At 38.4% G+C, this 25661-nt stretch overlaps 1 protein-coding gene across 2 annotated transcripts in view; it reads left to right on the forward strand.

Moving 5' to 3' along the window:
* Positions 1–25661, forward strand: part of NEGR1 (neuronal growth regulator 1) — an 813773-nt gene that overhangs the window by 571721 nt on the left and 216391 nt on the right. The window lies entirely within an intron of this gene.

Consider the following 25661-nt stretch of genomic DNA (forward strand, 5'->3'; position numbering starts at 1 on the left):
CACAAGGCAAGGTTTTGATTGATAGTGAGAAAAAGACCATTGAATTTTCACAAGGTCTCATTTTAAATTATGTTCAAAAGCAGTGTAATTGATTTAATATTATTTACTTTAGTAAAAATAACAGACTTGACACACAACTACCTCCCTTCTTTTCTAAATTCCCACTGAAATTACAAAAAAAAAATTATAGACATATCAGAAAGAACTTGAGAAAATCATAGTGGTCTTAGTGAGAAAGGGAAGGCACTGGCAAACTGTAAATTATGAGGAAATCTTAGAAGATGAAATATTAGTCAGACTGAGAATGCAATGGAAAAGAATCAAACAGCAAATACAAGAAAAGGAGTCATCTTTTCCAATCATCATGTGCCAGTTTTGGAAGTGAGTCTTCTGGCAATCATCAAGGTAATTATGAAAAAAATTACTTCTAGAACAGGAACTGGGAGACTCCATTCTTTCATCTCACTGGCTTTCATTCAGCATATGGATGAAAGAAACCCAACTATTCTATTCCAAGAAGAGAATTTTTTTGCAACCAGTGAACTTATGATGTGGATATGGGGAATCTAAGAAAGATAAGGAGTAGTTTTTGAAAATGCTAGGTGTTGACAGAGGACATGGAGAACATAAGCGGGAAAATGGTCAACTGTACTTACGTGGGAAATGCACTAGAGTTCTCCATCACTGAGCTAAAATGGAATTTTATTTTGACAAGTAAGGGTCTCAGCATGGGTAACATACATCCTAAAACGGAAGTGGCCAATTGGTAGATATTCAGTGTACCCACTGGTACAGACCCCCACAATTATCTCAAGAAACATAGTTCCTTTTCAACACAGCAGTCTGATAGAGAAATAGACAACTTACAAACCTTCAGAGGAAACCTATGATTGCTACCCAGGTGAATAAACCTAGTCCTTTAGTAACCTGCATTTACAACTAGGAAAGTAATACTTTGGAACCTAGAAGTCCATACAAGCCGAAGTAGCATTTGTATGTGAAGGCAAAATAGAGATTTTCAAGTAGGCAAAGACACAGAGTTTAGCTCAATTTTTCAATGAGGTCCTCCAGTAAAATTGTGAAAGACTACCACAAAGAAGATGGTAGGAGATAAATTAAAAAGTGAGTAAACTGAATAAACTGGAAGCAAAGAAAATTCAGAAAGTCATTAAATGGAATCCTAGTTGGCTTTGACGTTTTGGAATTTCTTCTAGGAGTAGGGGTTTAATGACAGCAAAACACAATTTCCTTTTGTAATTAAGAATATTTATCTATTCCTAAAATTACAAGGATTGATTTTGTTGAGTTGAAATTACTAGACTCAGCATATAGGCAAAGAAGACTTAATTACAGATAATAAAATAATAAGCAAGTTACAAACATTGACAATATAAAATGATAACATGACAAAAATTAAGATGTAGGAAAGTGAGGAGAAGAAATGAGGATTAATTTATAATCTATTCATCTTTCATGTTCAGGATTCAATATGTATAATTTAAGTGTGATCAGCAAAAATAATGTACTATTTTAAGTTATAAGAGTAGCCACTACAAAAACTGAAAATCAGAGCCACTAAAAGTAATTAATTCCAGAGAGAAGGTAGATAGTACTAGATAGTGATACTTGGATATTTTTTGAGGTGTTTCTATATAGATGAAAATTCTGTCATGTTCAGATATTACATTAATAGAGTAGAACCAGTTTTAATTTTTTTAAAGAGTAAGCTATGGGATCTTGAATTTCAGATGAATATAATTTTTATAGAAATGTTTTAAATGTGTTTTCCATTTCTACTTTTTAATATAATAGCTATATAGTTTTAGTGAATATTTTCTGAGGTTATAATCACATACCATGCAAAGTTCTGATGTATGTAGTAACTATGTGATATATCCATTATTAATAATCTAATGTTTTAGGTGAAAAAACAGACTCAAAAAACTTAAGTGTCTTGTTAGTGAGTAGTATAACCAATTCAGTCCATAAATCTGGGACATGGTAGTCGCTGAATATCTCTCATTATACGCTACTTTGCAATAAAAGGAGTGAGCTATACTAAAAGCTGCTTTTCCGTCCCATGATTCACACAGAATCACCTCTAGCTTCCCTTAGATACTATTGGATTTCAGAATGGTAAGAGCAGAAACATCTATGCTTTATTGATAACTTAGAATGATACTGGCACTGTGTTAATTAAGTTTGATTATTTAATTCTTTCCCAATCACTTTGAGAAGGGACTGATATTAGTCTCATTTGCTGATGAGGAAAATGGAAGCTTAAAGTGGTTGAATAACTTATTTGGGGTCTTGCACCAACTCAGTGACCAACTTGACATTCAAACTACAAATTCTTTCAGACTCCAAAATCTCCACACTTAAGCATTAGACTATATTGCTTCCTAAAAAAAAAGGTTATTGTCCATTTATTATGCGCCAGGCATGGCACACTAACAACTCTACATATATTATCTCATACAGTCTTTCCAACAACTCTTAAGGCAAAGGTATTGCCATCATCCTTGTTCTACAAAGAAAGCATAAACAATTTTCACAATGTCACACAGTTGTTCAGTGGCAGAGCATATTTTAAACCCAGGTCTTTGGTCCCTGAGCCTAAAATCTTAATCTCCAATGATAAATTTCTTCTAAGCAATTAGCCAGAAGCCATCGAAGAGCAGAAGAGGGAGAAATATTTTTAACCCTATTTATATTAAAGTCAAGGTGGTAGGATGAAAAGTAAAAACGTAGAGCTTAACATCAGGTAGATTTATGTTCTGATTTTCATTTTTTCACATACCAGCTGTCTTGCCTTTGAACATTTACTTCTTTTCTCTGAATTTCATTCTCTTCTGAAATGGTCGTAATAATAGTTATATGGCAAAATTATCATGAGGATTAAAGAGAGTATTTATGTGATATATGGGACATTTGGTAGATGGCCCATAAATGGTAGCAATATCTATTATATTTTCATTTATCCAACCTTTGGATAAACATTGCTACTAGAATTCATTTAGAGATTTACATAATGGAAAAAAATGTTTGCATGACCCATAGAATATTTATCACTTACATTATATGATATAAATTTAAAGCATAATTAGTTGGTCCACAGTTTGGTAATCCATCTCCTATAGCATGCACTATAAAAAAAAAAAAAAAAAAGCACATCAAAAAGTCAAAGATGTTTACAATTAATATTTTCTATATATGTGGAATTTTATAGCTATGGATTTTGGTTTGTTTTTCACAAGCAAGGCCTCAGCTTGCCTGTGTGGTAACTTTGAACTAGAAGAAAGCTCCTGTTCCGGGCAAGTGCAGCCCTGAAGATCTAATGGGCGGTAAGCAGGATACTCCAATACAAACAGTGTTCCTTCTCCTCAAGGACAGACCCCACGCCAGGACTTGCAGTGTGGTTGTTGAAGAACAGAATGGACCCTAAGCCACCTGTTCTCTTGTATGGGTGCTTTAGTGTAGCACTCACACTCCCCAACTGACTGTGGTTGCCCTGTTCAAATAACACTGAGAAATTTAAACATATTCTCTGGGTGATTATAAACTGAACTCAGAGAGGCTAAGCACTTAAGTAGGGTCCAGTGGCCACTAAGTAAGAAAGTTGAAGGACAGTAAAGACCCTCCAATATCAGGTGCAGCGAACTTTCCAGGATTTTACTTCCCCATCTTATGGTCGGGCCAAACCTGTGACACCAAATCAAAGAGGTCCTAGCCCACATAGTTGTGATACAAAAATAATCATCAAAACCTTTATGTCTCTCCTTATTAGATGAGACTTCTTACCTCACATTTTGGTTTTGTCGAACAGCTAGTTTGAGTATAATTTTGCAGCCTACAATAATATTTTCACACTAACTGCCAAGCATAAAACTAATCAAAATAGAATATATCCAAAAGCCTAGCATTCTCTAAGGATTTTCAGCTTTCAAAGGCCTTTTAAAATTGCTCACTTAAATGTGCATCTTTGTGGATACCCTAGTTAATTTTATGTTTTCTAATCATTCATTATTATTATTTAATTATTAAATAGGCCTGCATCTAATTAGAGTCCTTGTCTTAAAAATGTTCTACCCAGAAGAAAAAGTGAGTACATGTATGAGACAGAGGTGCAATAGCCATCATTTGCCATAATAAGCCATTCAGCAGCTCTTTAACACATGGCCCATATTAAGCAGTTGAGAAGTCTGGCACATTTAAGAGGCATTTGTCACAGTATTGAAAATGCAGGTTCCTGAATTCTTTGGTGAAAAAAAAAAAAAGAAAAAAGAAATGTAGCTTGTTCGCTTGTTCCTACCCACATAAAATGATAATTATTGCCAAATTAATGAATAAATCATAAAGCAAGTAGGCATCACAACGTTCATGTAAGTATTTAGCCATATATTCATTTTTCTCTCAAGAAAAACCTTAACATGTGTCAATCTTGGGGCACCAAGCACCCTGCTGAGTCCTGTGAATCTGAATCGATTCCTGCCCCCAAGGAGCTCACTCTCTAATATAAAGGTAAAGCACACACAAAGTCCTTCCAGTACAGTCAGAGGGCGCTTATGCTGTTTTGCGTATGCACAGACTAAGAAGCAATTAGGCTTTGGATGGGGCTGTGCAGAGACCATGGAAGAAAATGACATTTGAATTGTGACTGAAAAGATTAGACATTTGGTGGAGAAAGGAAGAATGTCTAGCCCGGGGACTTTGGACGAGTCCCTGAGCCTGTTCCGGGTAAGGTTACTACACCAGAGGACGGGAGTAGGTGGTTGTAGGCCCTACGCCCGCAGCTATCACCTTAGTTCTCAATCTAGTCTCAAAGTTTGAAGACATTTCTTTTCTCTATTGTGAAAGCACTTGCGATGCATTCCACACAGTTTGTTGTAACAAACTTCCTCCTCATTATCTGTGACCAAAGGAGGCACACCCCCAGGGACGTCAGACCATCAAAGCTGGCATATGTAAAGTTCAGGCCCAGGCTCCCCAGCCTGCTTTTTGTAAGCTTGTTTTCGTACTTGTTGGCATCTGCTCCCTTCTCCTGCCAGAACCCTAGTGTTGCCTTTCGTTCTTATCTTTGCCATTATTAGAATCCTCTTTCCTGAAAGATCTCCTTGCTTCTAAATTAGCTTCTTCATGTTGGACATTTCTCATGAGAACAAAACCGACTGTTTCTTTCTGAATGTATTAGCAAAAGCAGGCATCCCATGTGGCTTGAGATTTGGTTTTATGGTAACGTAAGTCAACGTACATATTAATGTTGTTTATCGTGTGCAATGTTTAGAGATAATATGAGCATTTGATTCACCAAAGAGCAGATGTTTGGCAGAGAATTTCATTTTATTCTTGATCTCCAGACTTTTTCCAACACTTATTACTGTTTTTGTAAAGGTCGAGATGGAATCCCTTTGAACCATTGTTAGAGCCCATTCCCGGAGATGGTTCCTGTGAAGAAACATGAGGTTTTGTTTGCCTTTTAAAGAATTCACTAGTTCTTTATACTATTGTGATTCACTGTCTGAGTGTAAAGCTATTTCAAGACATTCTTTGTGGACTGCTGTTTCAGATCTCCTTTATCAAACTACAGTGGCCCATGGGGTTCCTTGCTCAATACTCTTGCATCTTTCTATATTCTGTGTGACAAATCCTAGCTATTATTTTTGAAGTGAACAGTATTATTAGATATCTACCTAGCAATATTATGACCTTGGGGCCAATTTGGGGACACCCATTTCGTGTGTTAATAAATGAATTAGAGACATGTTGCAATTGCTTGGAAAATCCAGGTCAAAATCTTCCCCAAGAACCTAACCAGATATGTCTAGATAATTAAGACTCAGAAGGTTTTCCTTAAATCATCAATAGATTTAAACCACCAAATTGTCTCCTTTATGAGGAAAATTCCCCTTATGTCAGGGCTACAGAAGCTAATTAATAATAAGAATAATAAAAAAAAAAACGTTCATAATTAACAGTGATAGACGAAGCTTTAGTCCAACCTCTCATTTTATAGATAAACCCAGGCTCAGAGGAGTTTAAGAGATGCTTTCCAATGCTAGAAGGGGTGGAGGGGCCAGGAGCATTGTTTTGCCTTCTAATGGGAAATTCTTCCTTTTCTGGACACCATGAGGGCTTAAGGCTAATAATTCCATTTTTATGTTAATGCACTAGATGTTTGAAACCAGCAATGCACCTAATTGGGAGGGCGGGGCCAGAGTGAGAACTCTGGTGCGGTTCTTAAATACTCTGAAGTTGGGCAAGCTTCCTTTATTTCCTTCACTTTTAAATTGGGGGAAATAAATAAATAAATAAATAAATAAATAAATAAATAAATAACAAACGAATAAATAAATAAATAAGGGGAAATCCCTGGGGTCGTATGTAGTTTAACTGAGATGTTATGTATGGTGCTCCAGGCTTAGGGTTCTGGGTAGAGTAGGCACTTCAAAAAGGTGATAATGTAATTGGTGTAACAATAGTGGCACTAGATGTTATTAAACTGGAGTTTGGTAGAGTAGACATTCAGGAGACCATGGGGTAAGAATTAAATCATGCTTCCTAGTGGACCATGCTGGCGGCTTTTCCTTTTCCTTCGTGGTACCTCTCACAACTTAAACAGTCACTTGTGCAATAATTTCTTCGGTGTCTTCTACACGTGCAGAAGGACAAGGATTTCTCTGTCCTGTTTACCGTTGTAACTGGCACAGGGCCTGGCAAACCGACAATACCTACGGGCATTATTATCCTGGTTTTCAAGCTCTGAGATGGCAGAGGAAGAGTGGATGGGAGGAAGAGGGTCTTTGGAAGGCCAAGCTCTGGGTCACAACTGCAAAGCTACCCCCAAGGCAAGTAGTGGAGAGGAATTCGAGTGAGTTTTTGTGAGACCTTCCCAGCCCCCCCGAAAAGCAAGAATTAGTGTTTCCCCAGAGACCCCGAATACCGTAGGGCTGCAAGACCACTTTATGATACAGCTACTCAGCTTTTCACCCCTGCAAAACATATATTCTGTTTGTATACATTTGCTAGGAGATTCCTATTACTGAAGAATCATTCACTTTAGGAAGAATGGGAGTCCCCAGATTCCTTAAATTTAGATGCATATATATTTGTTTAAATGTTTTTATGCAATTTTCATTCTAGGAATCTATTATTTTAAAGTTTATTATAAGGCTGCAGACTACAGATGGTGCCATTTCCATATTCCTCCCTGTTGAGTACATTTGGTCTGATCACCACTGTGCTTCAAATATGTCAGTACGCAGGGCCTTCCCTGTGTCTGCTGTAATTTCCCTTGCTTAAGATATTTCTTCAACTTTTTGAAAGCTTCTTAATGGTTCAGAACATCACGATAATTTCTTTTAAACCTCCCACTTCAGCAATTAGTTCTGGACTCTGCCAAAATGAAGACACTTAATAAATGCTTCTTGAATAAATGAATATAAGCACACATAATACATTCTTCTCTGAATGGAATTAAAAGTGTGTGGTTTTGACTCCAGAGGAGGAGTTTCAGTTGGATACAGCCAAAACAGAACTGAAAATTCGACTGGCAAATATGCAAATTCAAATGTATGTAGACTAGCTGTGTCGGGCCGTTTTAGTAGAACTTTGAGCACTGACCCTCATGATATAAAATGTGTTCATTTCTCCATCACCATTTATCTAAGGGATTTTTTTTTTCTGACAGTGGGAAAATATTTAGTATTCTATCGTTGAACTTAAGTGTTAGAAAATCCCCTCCCAAATTTATGTATTCATTGAAAACCAGCACCCCATAATGTCAAAACTTTATTTATGCTCAGAATGTATCCACTTGTGTTAAAAGTATCACTCGTCATCTCTGTCAGAATGGGTTCAGAAATTATCTATCACTTGACCTATTTGATATTAACCTACAGTAAATCTCGCATCCTATCTCCTAGCTGGTCCGGCCTTTCCACACCCCGCTGAAAATGTTCAGGGTACAGAATAGGCACTTTCAAAAACAGATACTGGACAAAGGAATGGAGTTAATTATGAGTGAAGTCACAACCGTATTTGTAGTTTATTTTATTTAGTAGACCTTATTAAAAAAAAAAAAAAAGACTGCTTTTTGGAGAAGTTTTAGATTTATAACATAAAGAGGAAGGTAGAGAGATTTCTTATATACCCCTGCCTCAATGCATGCATATCATCCCCCAGTTTCTTTTCTTTTCTGTTTTTTTTTTTTTTTGCTTTTCTTTTTTTTTTCATCAGCACTCACCAGAATAGTATGTTTGTTACCAAAGATGAACCTTACATTAATTAAGGCGCATTATATTAATTGAGATTAACACATCATGATCACCCAAACTATATCTCAGAGTTCATTCTTGGTGTTGTACATTCTATTGATTTGCACAAAAATATAAGAATATGTATCCATCATTATAATATCATACAAACTATTTTCACTGTTCTGAAAATCCTCTGTGCTTTATCTGTTCATGTCTTCTTCAGTTTTGAAAGATAATTTTGTAAAGTATAGAATCCTAGGTATTGTGGTCTTCTTGGAGTTATTTTGTCTTTTTTTTTTTTTTTTTTTTTTAATGCTTCAGGTATTTTACTCTGTTCTCTCCTTACTAGCAATGCTTTTCTTAGGAGAAGTCAGACATAATCTTTTTTTTTTTAATTTATTTTTTATTTTTTATTTTTTATTTTTTATTTATTTATGATAGTCACAGAGAGAGAAAGGGAGAGAGGCAGAGACATAGGCAGAGGGAGAGGCAGGCTCCATGCACCAGGAGCCTGATGTGGGATTCAATCCCGGGTCTCCAGGATCGCGCCCTGGGCCAAAGGCAGGCGCCAAACCGCTGCGCCACCCAGGGATCCCAGACATAATCTTTATCTTTGTTTTTCTGTAAGTAAGATTTTTTTTTCCCTCTAGCTTCTTGCAGGATTTTTTTTTTTACATTTGATTTTCTGTAATTTGAAAATGATATGACCAAATGTAGTTTTTTTTATATTTTATTTTATTTTGTATTATCAGGTTTATTATTTTTCAAGCTTCCTAGATCTGTGACATGGTGTCTGACACTAATTTGGGGAATTTTCAATTATTGTTTCCAAAAACATCCTCTGTCCTTTCTCTCTTCTTCTGATATTCCTATTGTTCATATATTACACCTTTTGTGGTTGTCCCCCATCTTTGGATATTCTGCTGTGTTTTTTTTTTTTTTTTCTGTCTTTGTTCTCTTTATTTTCCAGAATTCTGTTAATATCTTCTACCTCAAAGATTCTTTTCTCTACTATGTGGTTCTTTCTTAGGATTTCCATTTCTCGGGATCCCTGGGTGGTGCAGCAGTTTGGTACCTGCCTTTGGCCCAGGACGCGATCCTGGAGACCCGGGATCGAATCCCACGTTGGGCTCCCGGTGCATGGAGCCTGCTTCTCCCTCTGCCTATGTCTCTGCCTCTCTCTCTCTGTGACTATCATAAATAAATAAAAATTTAAAAAAAAATTTAGGATTTCCATTTCTCTGCTTTTATTGCCCATGCTTTCTACTTTATCCCGTAGAGGTCTTAGCATATTAATCATAGTTTTTTTTTAACCCAATCAATAATTCCACCCTCCTTGCAATGTCTAGTTCTGTTGCTTGCTCTGTCTCTTTATTTTATTTTTATTTATTTTTTAAATATTTTATTTATTTATATTGAGACAGAGGGAGAGATACAGGCAGAAGGAGAAGCAGGCTTCTTGCAGGGAGCCTGATGCAGGACTTGATCCTGGGACCTGGATCACATGCCCTGAGGCCCTGAGCCTAGGCAAATGCTCAACTGCTGAGCCACCCAGATATCCTGCTCTTTGTCTTTAAATTATGTTGTTACTTTGTGGTACGGTTTTGTTAGCTCTGCATGATGGATAAAAGGAACTGCTATAAATAGGCCTTTAGTAATATGGTGGTGAGGTAGGGGGCAAAGCCGAAGTGCTCCATAGTTTTATGATTAGATCCCAGTTTCTAGTGAGTCTACACTGCTGGACTGTGAACTTTACAACATTTTTAAATCCACCCTTTGCTGGGACAGGATAGATAGAGTGGGATAGAATTAGGTATTTCCCTTCCTCCAGGTAAATTAGGCCCTGATAATACCCCAGCTAGTTAAGCTCTGATTAACTAGTTTCCCCTACGGGCAGGCCTTGATAAGAATGAGTGCTCTGGCGTATTTCAAGATGGTTCCTTTTTCCTTCCCCCTACTGGAAGCCCAGAGAGATTTTTCTCAAGTACTTCCTGTGGGAATCCAATTGAGCTCCTGGAGGTAAGTCTCACACTATCGTGGGTGCCCCCCCCCCAAATGACTATGTCTCCCTCTGAGGTTTTTAACCCTCACAGTTGTAACCTCTGAACCTCCAGCAATTTGTTAATTATAGTTTAGGTTTTCCTACCTGTGTTCCTGCTTCTCTGGGTGGTTTCTGCTCATGAGTCTGTGCTCCTGTTAATTGGAATGGCTTATTCTTCCTTGTCTTTCTCGCCAATCTTGAGCAAAGCTGTTTTCCCTGTGTCCTCCCCCATTTTAGGATACAAAAAGAGTCATTTGTCAGTCTGCTCATTTTTTCACTCACTTTCAGGATTGAATGGTGACTTCCAAGCTCCTTACATGCAGAACAGGATACCAGAAGTCCTAGACTTTTATTCTTAGGGCCAGCATTAGGTTTAGAGCAAACCTGTGCAGAAATTACTGAGAGTCCCTAAGTATCTCCTCCACCTCTCCTAGCACCAGTTTCCTCTATTATCAACATCTTACATTAGTGTAACAAATAATTGTTGACAACTGAGGAACCAATATCAATACATTCGTATTAGCAAAGTCTATAGTTTACAATGGGGTTTGCTCTTGATATTATATGTGTTATGGATTTGGGCAAATGCATAATGTCATGTTTCTACCATTACAGTGTAATACAGAATAGTCTCATTGCCCTAAAGATGCCCCATGCTCCATCCATTCATCCCGTCCTCCAAACCCTTGGCAACTACTGATTTTTTTTACTATCTCCATAGTTTTGCCTTTTCAATCATGTCTTATCATTGAAATCATGCCATAGGTAGTCTTTTCAGACTGACTTCTTAGCAATGCGTGTATAATGTCCCCTCATGTCTTCTCCTGTCTTGATAGCTCACCTTTCTCAAGTGCTAAATAATAGACAGACTATTTATATAATGATTGTTTTCTACTAACAAAAGGAGTTATCTGAGGTGTCATGTAGTAGAATGGGACTTTGGAGCTTTATAGCCAGGGGTCTTAAAAGTGGCTTTGCCATGTTTTAGGTATGAGCTTGGGTAGTTTAATAAAGATCTTAGAATGCACTTTTGTCATCTCTTAAAGTATTATTTCCCATGAAATGGCATTGATAAGAACGTAACATGTACAGCTTTCGCACAATTCCTGGTTATGCTGGTGGCAATGGCGGCTGCAGCTATGGTGGTCACCGAAGTAGTAGCAACCAACATACAAGTCTTTCCAGTGATAAATGTCTACTTTGATAGATATCACTTGTTTCCTAAATACAGATAGACTAGTACAATAATGATTAGCAATCAGACAAGATGTCTAGTCAGGTGACAAAAAATACAATAAATGAAAACCAAAAGGGCTTCGTTATAATACAAAGAAATGGGCAGCAAAATAAAGGGAAAATAAGATGGGAAAAAAAGAATTTCTATTTACTGCATCCAGTAGGAGAGGGATTTCTGAAATGGAAAGTTTTTTTTGTTTTGTTTTGTTTTTTTTAAGTTGTCAGTGTAATTTTCAGTTTCAAGAAAAAAGTTGCTGCACATGAATATTAGGCTTCTGAACTATTTTTAAGTTACTTCCTATTTACAAAGTATATATGTATATAATATGGCTTCAAAAACACTCCAAAGACTGTCTTAGTTAAATCAAAGACTGTAGATTAAAAGGAGAATCAACAGTTACAGAGTCACAGATTATATTTACAGTCACCATAATCCCTCTTTATTCTTTCAGCCTTTTATTAAGATTATGATAAATTATGAGCCTGAAAATAGAAAAATTGAAGAAAGCAAATTATTCTTATCATTAACTTTGATTATACTTTGTATTTGAAGTACCTGAGACAGAGCCTTGAACTCCAAGACCTGGCATCAGTGAATTTACTTTGCTGGGGGGGCAGGGGGAGTGGGTGTCAATGAGTCAGTGAATTTCTACATCTGCCAAGATGATTTAAAATGCCGAGTTTAGAGAGAAGGAGATAATTTACCAAAGATAGGACCGTAAGATAGAACCCATGATGATTTAGAATAGAAGCTGACAAATTTTTTCTGCAAATGGCCAAATAGTAAATATCTTAGGCTTCATAGGCCCTATGTAGGTCTCTATTGCAACTACTCAAAATGATATTGTAATGTGTAAGTAGCCACAAAAATATATGTACTATACATGCTTGCATATACAGATGAATATGGTATATTTCAATAAAACTTTATTTGTAAATATCATCAGATTTATGGATTTTACCCTAGTTTCCTGACGTCTGGGTTAGAAATAAGAAAAAAGAGTGAAATTAACCTCAAAACATTTTATTCAGATTACAAACTAAAAGGACTAATCAACTTTTTTTTTTCCCCAAAAAACTGACAGATTGTGTATGAGACATGTACATTCCTAAGTGGATTCAAAATGTGCAGGATAGAATGTGATAAATGCTGTCATGGAGATCTAGAAGTTTTATCTGACTGAGCCCATCAGAAAAAGATTCATTTGAGTTTTCTGGGTCAAATGGATTGTGTTTTTCAATTAGAGGAGCTGAAAGATATTCAAGATAAAACAAAGGATGAGAGCAAGGAAGAAAAGCAGGAATTTGATAGGCATGTACAGTAAGCAATAACTTAATATGATACTCTTTATAGAATCTACGCATTTCTTGTTCAGCCCTCAAAGCAACCCCATGTGCTGGACATTATTATACATAATTTGTGGAAAACAATCTGGATTCAAAAGATTTAATGACTTTCCTAAGGTCACACAAGTAATATGCTCATCCTAGAACTCCTGTCATTCCTCCCCCGTAGCCAGGCAGTGCTATTACCGGCTGTGCCTTACAAACCCTCTAAAAGCAAGTAGAGCTAAGTGGCAGCTTCTTCCCTTTTATGTAGGTCAATTATTATTCTTGATGCTGTAAATGTTTTTATATTTCACATTTCATTCATTAATCATAAATATTTATATTCTTACATTTCATTTCCTTCTGCATTCAAAAAATCCCTTTTGAATCCCTATCATGTGCCAGGCACTATTCTAGAGGAAAGCATAAATCAGTAGAGAAAACAGATAAAGAAATTTATTACATAGTTATGGGGTTTTGTTTGTTTTTATTTTTGGAAAATTATTTTTAAGATTGACATAAGAATTTATTACTAAAGCACTGTTAATATTTCCCTCAGAGAAAAGCACAAATCCATTTGTTACCAAATTATCATCCTATTCTCCTAGAGGTATTAAAAAAACTGATGTCTCAAAGTCCTTAGAAAGCAAAATAAGATCCCTATATGGTTGATATGAGCAGTTTTTAAATTTGTTGTTTAACACTAAAAATCACAACTCTTTTAAAGAACATCATGATATTTATTATATTTATTTTAACCAAAATTTAGAAAAATACAACTGAAAGAATAAAGCTTTTTCAGTAGAAAGTTTTCTTTCTAGAAAAATATCAAAAGACAGAAAGAAAGTACTCTCGTAAGCGAGCAGCAGGGAGAAAGCCTGCATGATCTTTTCTCAATAACTGCAATAAAAATACAGGCTTCATTTATGGTAAGACAGACACAAGTTTACATTTCAAAATTTGTCATTTCTGCGTGTATTCTTCACAGGTTCACAATGCTCTTTAAAATGTGAAACTTGTGCAAACTAGTTTTAAGGCCTACAGTTAAAGATGCAGCTTCCATGGAACAGCTGGATCTAATTAGAAACCAAAGTTCTGATTCCACTTGATCTGATTTCCCCATCTGTATGGAGTCATTACACCATAAATAGTGCCAGCTAAAACTTCCAGTTCAAACCAGAAAGGAACTGGCAATCACAGCCCCTGTTATGCAGGGGTCACTGAAATTTCTGTTTAACATCACGGCATTTCCATATGGGCTGACTTAATCACTTAGAACTTTTCTACCAATAAATGAATAAGGGAGAAATAAGTTTTCTTTTTCTGCCATACACCTCTTCAATTTATTTTAATTTGGAGGTCCTTAAAAATCTGAAGCATCAGACTTAGTATTAAAATATTCTCTGTTATCACCCATGGCATGTTGCATACTTTCATAGGCATTCATTTTTGTTCCCTGTTTTGTGCATAAGAACAAAACTGTCCCTATATTTTCCCTCTTGTTTCTCATATTTTAAGGATTTTAATGGGCTTCTAGATTAAACAATTGTTAAGATGGTAAAAGAAATCGTCTTTTCCCAAACACATCATTTTAGAAATGTGGAGACTGAAGATCAAATAATTTGTCTGACTTGTCTTCTCTTCACACACGGGGGACACAGGAGTGAAGCCACGGACTTCGGAGTTCCCGAGTCGCATCCATCTCAGTACTCAAACTGACTAGAGTAGGAAACCCTTCCAGGAAAAACATAACATGTCTCCACATTTATAGCCTGGCTTCTTCTCATTGAGTAATACGTGTTCATCGTGGGTTTTACAAATCAAAGTATAAAGAGAATAAGAAAACTCATCCAAAATCAATCACTCTCCACATTTTGAATTTTGTATTTCCCTATACTTTGTGCATACAGTTTTGCGCCCTTCCCATTTTGATATATCTTATCCTGTTCCCCAGATAATTAATCATTCTTCATGAACATGCTTTTTAATGGCGAAATGGTATCTTATATAGATATACCACAATTTAAAATTAAGTTTTGTTGACAGGTTGTTTGCAATTTGGTAATATAATAATACTGTGATGATAATCCCTGCACGTTGCTCTTCGGTACATCTTTGCTTTTGTCCTTGGGTTAAATTCTTTGCATTGGAATTCTTGGGTTATAAGATATGCATTTTAAGCCTTCCGATATGTGTTGTCGAATTAGCCTTCTGAAAAGGCTGTACCAGTTTACAGTTACACACTCAGAAAGTGAAAGTTCTGTTTCTCTGCACATGCAACTAACAGTGTATGTTATCATTTCCTAATAATTTAAGATTTGTTTAGAAATATAACATCCAATTTTAATTTACATGGATGAAAAGCGAAATTGGACACTTTCCACGTGCTTCTTAGATATTTCTACACATATAAAAATAACTACAGAGAATGATAAAACTTAAAAAACCCTGGACAAGGAAAGGAATAATCAATTTCAGCCGAGAGGATCAGAGAAAGCATTTAGGTTGAGTCTAGAAAGCATCATTTGGAAAATCATTTGAAGTGTGGAACTGAATGGAAAAAATAAACTGAAGTGAAAGAAGAGTGTGGTGCCATCAAGAGAAGGTAATGGTGAAAACTGAACACGATGGCGGTCCATACTGAACAAGCCAGAGAAACCCAAGTTCGAGTTTTGGGAATGCAGCCCTGTGAGTAATCGACTGGAAGGGTTGTGGCCAGGGCACCATTACAGGCTCACAGAAAACAAACCAAAGGCAAGAGAAACAATTTCGGTGATTGAGTCATGGCTCTTCAGAGTTGGAAAGGACCTCTGGAGATGTTCCAGCTCAACGGTATAGTTTCCCCATGAAGAAACTGAGCAGTTACGTGTTTCGTCTGGGGTCTCATCTTGTTAAAAAAGTAAGACCCAGCACTCAGGCCTCCTAATTCCAAGTTTAATGCTGTCTGGACAATTTTCCAGGACTAAACCATCTTCAAACTGAGTCACCATGTCACGTGTGTTCCTTAAACGAGTCATTGAATCTCAGAAACTCACTTTCCTCATCGTTAAAGTGGGAAGGCAGGGTCCTCTTAGCATGAACATTGTTTGCTTTTATCATAATTATTGGATTTTGGCTCCTTGACACTCAAGTTCTTTATTTTCTAGGCCGTACTAATCTTTTTTTTTTTTTTTTTTTCCTCTTGGATTCCTTGCATATATATTTTTAGATAGCTGGATTCTTTTTCTTCTTCCCTGTGGTCAGGTAATTCAGAAACTCTTCTGGTTTTTGTTTTAAATTGAATTTTCTGAACAAAATTGTTTCTTGGCCAAGATGATTTATAAGGTATTTTAGCCCCCAAAGCATTATTTTAAGGAAGTTATAAACAACCGTGAATGGAGACAGTGCCAGTTGACTACATATTTTTCTGGCTCAAGAAAAACCAGTAGGATATATTGAATATTATTTTTCATTGGAATTGAAAGAGTTCTCCATTGCTTTCCCTCATATATATATTTTTTTCCTTCTTTCCTTCCTGCATATGCTTTTATGGATAATATTTGAAACAGCCATGACACAACAATTTGGTTTTCATGGAAATGTATCAGTGGCATGGCCACATGCACAGAGTACTAAGTGTAGATACTGTCACAAGCCAGGTTGTTTGATGTTTGTAGGTATGACATGACTGCCATAGATCACTTGTGTGGTTTTAATAAGGCTGAGGTCATACATTCAATTCCTGTTCTTTGGTTCTCTTTCACCCCTGGCTGCAAGTAGTAATATTAGTCGTAAAGATGAATAAAGGAAAAAGTGTGGAAGACTCAATATAAATCTATCTCTACCACAGGAAAACTAACAAATGAACAGAAGCTCACACATGGGTCGTTGAATGGTCATCGGAGCTTGTCGGGGGAAGGAGGAAGGAAAAAGGAAAATAGATCATAGGTAGTTCATCTATTAGCACAGAATCAAAGTACTTAACTGTGTGACCTCAGATGTTTACTGGGAACTAGTGACTATTTCTTCCACCAATTGTGTTATAAATAAGATTATGAGAAAGATGCATAGCTCTCTTTCCATACCAGGGAAGTGATGAGGCCATTGCAAATTCTGTGGGTTTAGTGGCATTTTGGCTGAATTTTTTTTTAAGATTTTATTTATTTATTCATGAGAGATACAGAGAGAGAAGCAGAGACACAGGGAGAGGGAGAAGCAGGCTCCCTGCAGGGAGCACGAAGTGGGACTTAAACCCAGGAATCCGGGATCACACTCTGAGCCAAAGGCAGGTGCTCAGCCACTGAGCCACCCAGGCATCCCTGGTCAAATTTTTGAAAGTCGTTTGTAAGTCTAGGCTAATGGACACCTGGGTTACAGAAGAACCACTGCATACAAGCACTTAGAAACCCTACAAAAGGGATCAAGTTTCAAACCCCGTTGGTTCCCAAAGACAGAAAATGTTGGGCAAAGAAACTGTTCTATGGCTTAGACTTGGGACTGCACAGAGCATAGGAAGAATGTGGGTGAATTAAGAGTCCTGAGAGTGTTTGGTATAATATAGAGCATTCTATTCGTTTTACTTTTATTGGATAAAGAAGCTTATTCCTCTGCACATCTTTTTATTTATTTATTTATTTATTTATTTATTTATTTATTTATTTATTTATGATTTTATTAGAGAGAGAGAGAGCAAGCACTAGCAGTGGGGTGGGGGGAGGGCAGAGGGAGAAGGAGAAGCAGACTCCCTGCTGAGAAGGGAGCCCGATGCAGAACTCAATCCCAGGACCCCGGGGTCAAGGCCTGAGCTGAAGGTAGACGCTCAACCCCTGAGCCACCCAGGTGCCCCCTCTGCATATCTTTTCAAGTAAAGCTAACTTAATGTGGCTAGAACCAACACATTCTAGATATTAAGATTATTTTCCTTAAAGTGAAATACCATGACCATAGCTAACTAGTTTCTTCACATAATCACTCATATTCTGTAGCTTTAATAATAATGAGTAGAAATATTAATATATGGAAGGGCAGTATATTCAGTTAGAAGCATCAATTCAAGAGTAGATAAGTTGTTCTGTTTTGGCCTCACTCACAACCTTTCGATATTTCTGTCGGGACGTCCCCAAAGATTTTTCTCAGCAATGCACCAGCACAACAGATCAGCTTTTCTCTGAGATTCAGATATTACCTCTGGTCAAGGACAAACAGACTCAGTTAAGCCTCACTTTGAAATAATATATGTATTTTTAAACATAAAGAGAGAAGCCATTTTTCAAATGCGTAGTGCCCATTAATTATACTATCATCCTGTGAACAGATTGCCTTGCTCTCTGGGACACATTCTAGCTTCACGGAGCCAGGATGAAACAATGTGTTAGGTCTGACCTAAAATCAATCTTTCTCTTAATCATCATCGTTCTATAGTTCTCAGGGAAAAAAAAAAAAAATCAGTTAATTTCTTGATACTGCTGGCAGATTTTCCTAAGTAATGAGGGTTAAGGTCAATTATATTACTGTTAAATTTCTAGTATCTGATCCTCTTCCAGAAGAAATACTAAGCTAGTTCGGGGCCACCTACCAGTTTTTACCTTAGGAGACCACAGGGAAGAAAATGAAATGCTGCTGAAAAGATTAATTTACAGCATTCATATATATATGAATGAACTACTATATATATATATATATATATATATATGTAGTATATATATGTGTGTATATATATATACACATATATAAATATACATAAATGGACTCATATATAGATATATATATATAAATGGATTATATATGTATGTGTATGTAAATACACACAGATGGAAATGGCAAAGAATCCATCCTCTACGAAGACCAAAATATTCTGATGGTTAATTTTCACATCTGGTGGCAAAGCGCCAATACTATTTCCGTTTCTGTAAGGTAGTGGGAGCCGTAGAGGAGCAGAATAACATCCTGAGATGCAATTTTTCTTTCCTAAGGGTGCTACAATCCAAAAATACCTGCCTGGAGTTCATGACCTATGCAAGGCAAGGCAGCCAACCAGTGATTAAATATGGAACTTCCCAATCATCACTCAACCTCTCACCAGCCCAATACGTGTCTGCTGATTAACCCTGATTGAAATTTAATACCCATGTTTCCTATTCTACCTAACTTGTCAAAGAACTCGGACAGGGTGGAGATAGATATTAGCCTCTTACTTCCGGTAGATCCTTCAAGTGTCCAGAAACTTCAGGCGTAGTCATTTCCTCTGAAAGAAATTAAACCGTACCGTGGGCTTCAAAAATGGTTCTACTGAATATTTTACAAAGCATGAAAAGTCCTCAGGTAATGATTTATTTCGCTCATCTGTTACTTCATTATAAAAATAATTATTGAGAGACTGCTATTGTTTGCTGCTGTGGGAATGAGAAAAACCACCTACATCAAGAAGAGGCTGTCTTCCTAAAACTGTGTTATCTAAACAATACTTAATGTGTGATAAATAGTGCCATTACTTAGTGCTCGCGTTTTTTCTGCATACAAGGATTAGCTGTTTGAGGGTATGCTGCTGTCCCGAATATTCAGTATATTGAGTGTTGTGCTCAAAATATATCACGGTTTTATTTACCTAATATTCAACAAATACGCATTCAATGCATACTGTGTGCAGAGCACTCTAAAAGTGCCTGCCTTTTTCAAAGGTCAGAAAAATGCCTGGTTGCTCTAAAAATAACTCTGAACTGGAACATAATCTAAGATTCCTGCTAGAATTGGAAAAAAAAAAAAAAACTGAAATGGCATGATCCAAAGGTGACTTATTACATGGGTTGGTTTCTAATTTGGGTTGGAGGGGTGAGGTGATTAGAGCATGTGTTAGTATAGCTTGTCAAGGTAGCAGCATTGCATGTGATGAAGAGTTGTATAAATGTATAAATGGCCTGAGAACAGCCGGTAAGAAAAACCAGCAGGAAAGTGACTAAAGATGGAAATCATGTGAGGGGGACAAAATAATTCTTTCTGGCAGACTTCAGAGACCTTCATTAACAATATATGAGCAGACACTAGTCTGGGAGAGTTATCAGAACAAGCCCCCGGGTCAAGACAACTGTGCTACAGAAAGTAACACAGGAAGATGGAGAAGGTCTTTTAATGCCAACAGTGAGGATGTTACCTCTTCTGGATGTGGTTAAGCATGGTGCTGCTTGTCTGGAAAACTAAGATTGGGACGCCTGGGCGGCTCAGCGGCTGAGCATCTGCCTTCTGCTCAGGTCATGACCCGGGGTCCTGGGATCGAGTCTCCCATGGGGCTCCCCATAGGGAGCCTGCTTCTACTTCGTCAGGCTCGGTGGCAAACACATTAATACCCTCTTGCTTAATCCTCACCACGAAGGACACTATTTCCACTTAAAAATGGAGGCATGCGTTTTAAGTTCCTTCCCAAGATCTCAACACCAATTACATTAATTTAACAACTATGTACGGACTGCTTGTCACGTGGCAGACGCTGCCTTGGAGTCTTGAGCTACATGAGTAAATGAAACAGGAGCTGGCTTCGTGGCGCTTCCGCATTGGCAGAAGAAGACAGGTAATAATTGGCATGAAAAACGAAATTATGTATTAGGCTGCGATAGCGCAATGGAAAAAAGAAAAAGAAAAAGAAGTAGAGAAGGTAGCGAGAGATTGGGTGGGGGTCGGGGATTGTAATTTTGACAGAGTTCTAGGTGGAGTCCTCTTTGAGAAGGTGACCTTGAAGCAAGGACTTGAGGGAAGTGAAGAAATTGGCCAGGTGGTTATTTGGGGAAGAGCGTTCCAGCCTCAGGGAAAAACTGCTGAGGCCTACAGGTGGGACCAGTGTATCCTGAGAGGAGGGACATCAGAGGAAGCTCATCGGAGGCAGAGTCCCGCGGGTCAGGCTGGCGGGCCAGGGTAAGGGCCACGGTCTTCGTTTTGACTTGCGCTCCCAGTGGAAAGAGGAGCTCCCTTGGGCTGCTCGGATCCCTGCCATTTTCCACTGGATAGAAGAAGCTTTAAACTGGGCAAGAAAGAATGCTCCATCACTTTGTGTTCCCTTCCTTGTGATGGTTTGAGGGTTTTCTGCAGTCAACGTAACATATTTCCTGTAAGTAATGAAAACTGCCATCAGTTGTTTATTGTTCATCTAAATTTGATCTACTTTTTGCAAAATCCACAAGAAAAGCTAATTAATGATTTCTATCCACCGCTTCCAGTGCCAAATCCTATCAAATACCAGTCCTAAAGGCCTTTTATTTACCCCTGAATGAGTCTGGGTTGTTTCTGGGGTCTTATTGGATTTAGGGAAATTACAATATGTCTGAGCCAGAATTTGAAGAAGCTTGGAGTTTACAAATTGTAGCAACCACGCACACGCATAAGCGTTTGTATTTGGATCCTGATTGGAGGAGCGGCAGTTTTAAGGATGAGGATATCCTCTTCTCTCCAACGTACTCACTCTCTTCTCTATGGATCCTGCTTCCTAAGAGTTGAGTCTTGGAAACTTAAGAGGCGATACAAGAGGCTGATGTATTTCCTTCAGGGTAAGGTGAGCCCAGTACAGTTGAAAAGCAAATAAAATAGGCATCCAGTGCAACCCTTGCTACGTGACCTTGCAGTGTATTCCCAGGTCTAACCACCAGTTTCCAGTGGCCCATTCAGCGGGGGGCGATCCTACAGTCACTGTATCACCAATACCACCATCGTCACTCAGAAGGCATGTTCCCCGACACGTAAAGGCTCTTCTGCTGAAAGGGTTGCATTAATGTCCTGTGGCCATTGTATTCGATAGACTTGTTGACAGGGCTCATCATGGGAAGAATGGAGGAGACTTCAGGTCAACTCAAGGAGAAGGCAAGGACAGATATGTGGGGGTAGGTGTCCTTTTGTATCGTCTCATATGACACTGAAGAAGAGGCTGCCTTCATCAGGCGTCCTGTTCCCCTGAAACAGAACAGCAGTTGTCTCCATTTGAAGAGACTGGCAGCACCAAATTCATGGTTTTACTCTTTATCTGGCCTTGTTCACTTCCCTTCTTTATTTCTAACCCTTCTTATTAACTCCTGAGTGTATTTAGCCTTGCCCAAAAGTCCCAGTGGGAGAAAATAATGAAAATAATAAAATAAAATAAAAATAAAATAAAATAATAAATAAAATAAATTAAATAAATTAAATTAAATTAAATACATAAAATAAAATATAAAATAAAATAAAATAAATAATTAAATAATTAAATAAAAATAATTAAATAAAATATAAAATAAGTCCCAATGATACTTATCAGCCTAATCTGAGGTTGAACAGCGACTATGCACCTGCCTGGGACTCCTGCAGCTACAGACTCTCAGAAAAAGAAATCCTGGAAGGGAAGAGGGGGAAACACATTTGACTTTTATGGGACAGATATTTAATAAATTGCCTACTGTAAGCTCTAATAAACATTTATAGATTTCCCACTGCATACTAAATAATGAAGCGAGAACACTGTATTTTATTAGTCCTAGTGAATAAATGAATGAACAAATTAAACGAAACAAAACTACGCTGCCCTAACTGATTTGTGATCTTACTCGTATTCTAAAAATATTTATACACGAATGACCTCCTTCCTTCTTATTCTTTCTTTCTCCCTTTTTTCCCCTCCCTCCCTCCCTTCCTTCCTTTCTCCCCCTCTCTCTTTCCTTCTCCATATTCACTCAATTACGCTTTACTCCTCTTTCTCTTAAAAAAGAAGTGGTCCACGTTATGACTTGTCTTTCCTCGGTGGTTTGGGCAGATCCCGGCCAGCCCGGTGCTCCCCGCCCGGCCTGCAGGGGGTTGGTCGTTCTGATCCTGTCTCTCACTTGTAGAGAGGCTAGAAGCTCTGCCAAATGATGTGAGGGTGACAAATGGGAGCTTGGACAAAGCTATCAGGTAAATGCATTAACTCGCCCTACTCCCTGAGGCCCCAAGCATATGGATCATTCCAAGGAAGAGCTTAGGGAACATAAATTAGTGAACCTTGCAGAGAAGTCCAAATGAGTGAATCTGGCGCTTCCTGTTCCAGTGAAATGTCATTCTTGTCACTTTTCAAGTAACCCCAGAACATCTGAACTATTCTTATCCCCACATTTCCACTCAGGCAGAGGCCCTGAGCTGCTGAAACAGAAGCTTTTCAGCATCGAAGGACGGCGTCAGGTCTGTGCTCGGTGGCATCTGTCGCACTTGCCTGATTATGCACGACTGCTTCTGCCTACTAATGTCATCCCCACTCTGCTCCTGGTACTTCCACCCCAAGTTCAAATGTGGGAAGGGAGTCCCCACCCCCCTCCCCCACATTCATGCTGTGACAGCCCCGAGAGTTAAGAAGCCACGAGAACGTGCTTCTCCCCAAAAGTTCTGTCTTCCCATTGGCCTCCTCCGGTTGCAAATAAAAGTCCTACAACGGGAAGACTAATTTAAAACAATGCACAGAAAACCCACCTATGGGGTCACCCGTCACGCTTTCACATGCACTTTGATGGGGAGGTGAAGGTTTGTGTGTGTGTGTGTGTGTGTTTTCCCATAAGCAAACGGTGGTTTATACGCTAATAGCCCTGCTTTGTAAGAACTTCATTCTTTTTTAATGTAGTTCATGAAGCTGTAGCTTCTCCACCTTTCATGGGTATTCAGCAACTGTCTCATTTTTCATGAGATACATATGTATATCAACTCTAACACACTGTCAGTGAACAGTGGTTTTCAATCAAACAGGCTGTCAGTAAAGCTGATTCACTAACAAGAAAGCTGTCAAGCTGTGACAGCTGCTGTCTTTGCTACCCAAACAATCTGTTCTGTGCTAATGGTGACTTGTGCACTCTCATTTATTATACAGTCGTAATGAGCAGTGTCCTCGGAAACACAATCTGAATTAGTGGATTTACATACTTTGTTGTGTGGGTTCTGCAAAATCAACACCAGAAGAATTAGCAGCTGGTTTTCCACAAAGACTTTGGAGGAGCTTTTTTTGTCTCAGAAGTTTTGGTGAATTGTCCAATGGGGAGGAGTCGCCCGGGATGCATCCCATATAAGTATCTGTTGAGTTTGTACCATGTCTGGCATGCGTCAGTGTCAGAAATACAAAAAGAAGTGAGAATAATGGCTGTCATCACCCATGCTTTTCAATCTATTAATAAAGCGGGTATCTGGTCACTCCGGGTCAGACTAGTTGGACACTGTGTTGCAGAAGTTCCCAATTCTGGGTAAATACTAAATGGCTTCTTAACTTTTCAATCTGAGATTGAATACGTGAGCTCTTAGAGAGTCAGCTCTTGACATCCTTTTCTCTTCAGTTGATACTGAATTATTAATGAAGAACTTTATTTTTCAAGTGATTGTCTCCTTGGGAGCGATGTGGATTGGTGGGAATATTTAGTTCCAAAGACTTAAAATCTACCAACTGCTCATTATGTTCCATCAGTTTTGCTAAGAGAAGGAGCTTACTATCATTAATAGGAGCCAGGGTATTTCGCTCATGTTGTTTTCCTGGCTTGAATCACTAGGGGAGACTAGAGAAGAAGGTGAAGGGGAATAATTCAGTTTGACACCCTGAGACATTTTTTTCCCCCTCTGCAATGTACCTTTTGAAGCCAAGAGCATCGTTTTAGTTTCAAGGGGGCTCAATGTTCCAGGCAGATTAGTGGTCTGACTCCACAAGTCTCTGCAGAGTCAAATTTTGCATACCACACAGCTTTCTCTACAGCCAAGGTTTCTGCTTTCATTGTGATAGCAGCGTGGCCACAAATCATCCGAGAGAGAATCCCAAGTCGCATTGCAATCTCTTCCTGCACAAGGTAACCCATACTGTAAACTGTTGACCAGACCACAGTTTGTTCATGTTACAAATGTCACTTGCTCTCAGAGCGTAATAATAGATGCTACATAGTAGGCCCGTAATTGTGGTAACGAAACTATGACCTGTGAGGGCAGGTAATATGTAAAGAAAGCTGCCATGGACCATTCCAGAAAAAAAGCAGAGCTGTTCCGCCTTGACCCATGGATGTCTGTTTGCAAAAAGATGAGCCGTCATCCTTAGGACTGCAGTGAGGATAGATGTGTGCTGAAGACAAGTGACCTGATTTCTCTCCCGGGATAGGCTTAGTTGGCTGCACGTTCTCCTGTCCCCTTGCTCCATCCCTCTACGGATACATTATGAAGACACCACCGATGAAATGTGCCTTTGCATTCATGCTGCCTCTGGTACACAGGTGCGTGAGTGACACGTGCTCATCGGGCCCACCCCGTATTAGTTGGCAGGTCACGGATGCCTGGAGCCCACACACAAGTGAGTAATGGTTGGTGACTCTGATTTTCCCCTTCACCAGCAGTGCAGTAATTGCTCTGAGTAGAGTTTATATTTATTTATTTTTTTAAGGATTTAAAATAAGAGCGTCCAAGGACTATGCCTCACCTTTCAACTTCCTACACACACTCACGCACATTCTTCTACCGAAGCACAGACCACCGTACACACCAACCCACACACGACCTGCAGCAGAGGCTGAGAAAATATTGACAAAATGTTTTCAGCAAGAGCAGCAAGAAAAGAAATAGGAATACGAACCTTTGTGATGAAAGGGGGCTTTGTTGAGCCAGTCCTTTGTGGCTGCGTGTTGAAGAATTGTGAAAATCCTCAGTAATTGCAACTCTTTCTTTCTGCTGATGAAAATCGTAAAGCATAAACTCACCTAGTTGGTGAAGCCCGTGATTGGGCATGGAGAGCTGCTCTATGCCCCGTCCTCCCCCCCGCCCCCCGCCAAAGCGCACATATATTCATCTTCAAATATGCATTAGCATTCCATGCAAAGATGGTCTCT

Source organism: Canis lupus, chromosome 6 (assembly GCF_003254725.2).
Source record: "Canis lupus dingo isolate Sandy chromosome 6, ASM325472v2, whole genome shotgun sequence".
NCBI classification, from domain to species: domain Eukaryota; kingdom Metazoa; phylum Chordata; class Mammalia; order Carnivora; family Canidae; genus Canis; species Canis lupus.